We start from the raw sequence: 3,911 nt of genomic DNA, 5'->3' as shown, positions 1-3,911 counted from the left end.
TTCAGCCAATAAAAGCTTAGGGGTTCATGGCCACTGGAGAATCTGTATCTCAAGCTGCCTGCACATCCATGGTGCAGACTGCAGTGGCGTGAGGGCTTTGCATGCAAGGTTTCCCAGTCATCATGTAATAGGGAAGAATCGGGGGCTTCCCTGGAGGCACAGTGGTTAAAAATCCGCCTGCCAGTGCAGGGGACATGAGTCCAAGCCCTGGTCCGGGAAGATCCCACATGCCGCGGAGCAACTAAGCCCATGTGCTACAACTACTGAGCCTGCGCTCTAGAGCCCGCGAGCTGCAACTACTGAGCCTGCGTGCCACAACTACTGAAGCCCACACGCCTAGAGCCCGTGTTCCGCAACAAGAGAAGCCACCGCAAGGAGAAGCACGTGCACCGCAACAAAGAGTAGCCCCCGCTAGCTGCAACTAGAGAAAGCCCGCGTGCAGCAACAAAGACCCAGCACAGCCAAATATTAAATAAATAAATAAATAAATTTATTTTAAAAAAAAAAATCATTGTATTCTATCACAAGTTAATCACGAAAGGCCTATAAGCTTAAATTACACATAATGGCCCATCTCTGGGAAACTTGCCTCCCAAGTAATGAGTGTTAATCTAAAATATCTTTATTTAGCTCACAGGAAGCATCCCAACCAGGTCCACCTGTGAATGACTGCAGGAAAGAAGAAACACATCCCCTCTGGAGACTGACCAGAACCAGGAAATGTTTGACTTTACTCCCTCCCCTTTTAGTATAAAACAAACCTGAATTCTTAGTATAACTTAGTATAACTTAGTATAACTTAGTCAAGATGGTTCTTTGGGACACGAGTCCATCATCTTCTTGGTCTGCTGGCTTTCCAAATAAATTCACCATTCCTTGCCCCAATGACTTGAATCTTGATTTATTTTCCTGTTGTAGGGCAAGCAGTATGAGCTTGGACTTGATAACAATCACCACCATGCTTACTGCTTACTGAGCACCACTGTGTGTGTACAGGTAGAGTGCCATGACAGGGCCTTTGTGTAGGTCATTTAACCGTGGCAAATCACCTGTTGGGCAGTTATTAATCAGATGAGAAAGCTAAGGCTCAGAGAGGTAAAGTGACCTGCTTGGTAGGTGGAGGAACTAAATGCAAACCACAAATCTGTGCACTTTGCTCTGTGAACATCTTACTCTTTGTCATGGACTGGTGATCCATTCCTTACCCACTTTGGTCATTTGCATATTCACCTGGCCTTTCATCTAATGAGCAGAGCTGACACATAAGCTCTAACGAGTATGTCCTGTGTGCTAAAAACTGTCAGGTGCCTTACATATGTGATCTCTTAATCCTCACCGTTCTGAGAGGATTTGAACTTTTTATTTGAATAGTGTCAATTTTTTAAATTTATTTATTTATTTATTTTGGCTGCGCCAGGTCTTAGTTGTGGCACATGGGACCTTTGTTGCGGCATGGGGGATCTTTAGTTGGGGCATGCGGACTTCTTAGTTGTGGCATGCGTGCGGGATTTAGTTCCCCGACCAGGGCTCGAACCTGGGCCCCCTGCATTGGGAGTGCAGAGTCTTACCCACTGGACCACCAGGGAAGACCCTGTCATTTGTTTTTAAAGTGTATTTTTTAAATAGATTTATTTATTTTATTTATTTATTTTTGGCTGCATTGGGTCTTCATTGCTGTGCACGGTCTCTCTCTAGTTGCGGCGAGAGGGGACTACTCTTCGTTGCAGTGCGTGGGCTTCTCATTGCGGTGGCTTCTCTTGTTGTGGAGCACGGGCTCTAGGCGTGTGGGCTTCAGTAGTTGCAGCACGTGGGCTCAGTAGTTGCGGCACGCGGCCTCTAGAGCGCAGGCTCAGTAGTTGTGGCGCACCAGCCTAGTTGCTCCGCGGCTTGCTGGATCTTCCTGGACCAGGGCTTGAACCCATGTCCCCTGCCTGGGAAGGTGGATTCTTAACCACTGCGCCACCAGTGAAGTCCCTCATTTATTTTTTAAGTAACAAGCCCATACAGAAAAGTACATAAATCCTAAGTAAACAGCCCAGTGGACTTTCACAAAATGAACACACCTGTGTGATCACAGCTGATCAAGAAACAAAACAGTGTGTCTTCCCTTCCTCCCTCCTGCCCATCCACCCTCTCTCTGGTTAACACATGTATCTTTATGCAGCTCACATGAGGATTTTTTTTTAATAAATTTATTTGTTTATTCATTTTTCACTGCATTGGATCTTCATTGCTGCACGTGGGTTTCCTCTAGTTGTGGCGAGCGGGGGCTACTCTTCGTGTGCTGCACAGGCTTCTCATTGTGGTGGTTTCTCTCGTTGCGGAGCGCGGACTCTAGGTGTGCGGGCCCCAGCAGCTGTGGCACGCAGGCTCGGTAGTTGTGGCTCGTGGGCTCTAGAGCGCAGGCTCAGTAGTTGTGACACGCGGGCTTAGTTGCTTCACGGCATGTGGGATCTTCCCAGACCAGGGCTCGAACCCGTGTCCCCTGCATTGGCAGGTGGATTCTTAACCACTGCGCCACCAGGGAAACCTGATGACTTTTTGTTTTCTCTGGCCGCGCTGTGCGGCTTGCGGGATCTTAGTTCCCAACCAGGGACTGAACCCGGGCACCCAGCAGTGGAAGCTCAGAGCCCTAACCACTGGACCTCCAGGGAATCCCCTCACATGAAGACTTTTGTGTCTGATTTGGAGAAGGTTGCAAATAATTAATGAAAAAGCATTTTTTTAAAATACAGGTTTTATATTCTATAAACTCAGAATGAAATTGATAAGCCAGGCCTCGCCTGTCACATGGGACTAAGTTCAAAGTGAAAGGCACAGATCATAATTTCAAATCAGAACCTTTGGTAAATGTCCTACACCTTTTTTTTTTAATAAATTAATTAATGTATTTGGCTGCGTGGGGTCTTAGTTGAGGCACACAGGATCCTTCGTTGTGACACGTGGGCTCCCTAGTTGTGGCGCATGGGCTCTGGAGTGCGCAGGCTCAGTAGTTGCGGTGCTCAGGCCCAGTTGTCCTGCGGCACGTGGGATCCCAGTTCCCTGACCAGGGACCAGACCTGCATCTCCCACATTGGCAGGCAGATTCTCAACCACTGGACCACCAGGGAAGTCCCCTACAACTTTTACTAGAATACCCCGAATGTCCCACATTGCAAGGCATTTCAGCAATACTTATTTTAAATCAACATTTCTTCTACAGGTACCAAGCATCTGATATGCACTAGATACACGAGTAGGCCTGCCCGCCCAGGCTCCTTCCCCACAGATGTCTCCTTTTGGAGCCAGAGAAAAGGCCACGTGTACCTGTGGTTCTGAAACCAACTGTCAGACACTCTCTGACACCAACTAGATGTCCAACAATTCAAGTCAATCCAGTTCTGACCCTAACTACCCAGGTTAGCGGCAGACCCCGCTGGTTTAAGAAGTCAGTTCCACGAGACCTAACCCAGCCCCCGCTTCAGACGTCAATTGCAGGTGCTAGGGAGCCGCCCCTACTTCTGACAGACCAGCTACAGATCAGGGGTACCCCCAGCCCCTCCTCAGTTTCAATACTCACTAGAATGACTCACAGAACTCAGGAAAACACTTTACTCATGGTTACTGGCATATTATAAAGGATACATCTCAGGAACAGCCAAAGGAAGAGTTGCAGAGGGCAAGGCGTGGGAGAAGGGATGCGGAGCTTCCACGAACAGATTTTGGAGGGACGCAAACATTCAGTCTATAGCACCTCTTCTATTGTAATTTATTTTTAAACCTCACTTCCTTCACAATTATTTGAAAAGGTGTTTAGTTCAGATATCTTGAGGCAGTTCCTGCTTCCTGCCAAGGTTCCTGAAATATCTCACAAAAAGTGTCACTTTGTGATGAGAATTTGGGAGTAATTTTCTGCCCAAATTGTTGAAGTC

At 47.5% G+C, this 3,911-nt stretch overlaps 1 non-coding gene across 1 annotated transcript; it reads right to left on the bottom strand.

Annotated features, from left to right (window-relative positions):
- Positions 1-1,513: 1,513 nt before the first annotated feature.
- Positions 1,514-1,586, bottom strand: TRNAG-CCC (transfer RNA glycine (anticodon CCC)). The gene has a single exon. It is a non-coding gene; the product is annotated as a tRNA-Gly (tRNA).
- Between the last annotated feature and the right edge of the window lie 2,325 nt (positions 1,587-3,911).

This window comes from Tursiops truncatus, chromosome 7 (assembly GCF_011762595.2).
Source record: "Tursiops truncatus isolate mTurTru1 chromosome 7, mTurTru1.mat.Y, whole genome shotgun sequence".
Taxonomy (NCBI): domain Eukaryota; kingdom Metazoa; phylum Chordata; class Mammalia; order Artiodactyla; family Delphinidae; genus Tursiops; species Tursiops truncatus.
This window is presented reverse-complemented; position numbering and strand designations above follow the sequence as displayed.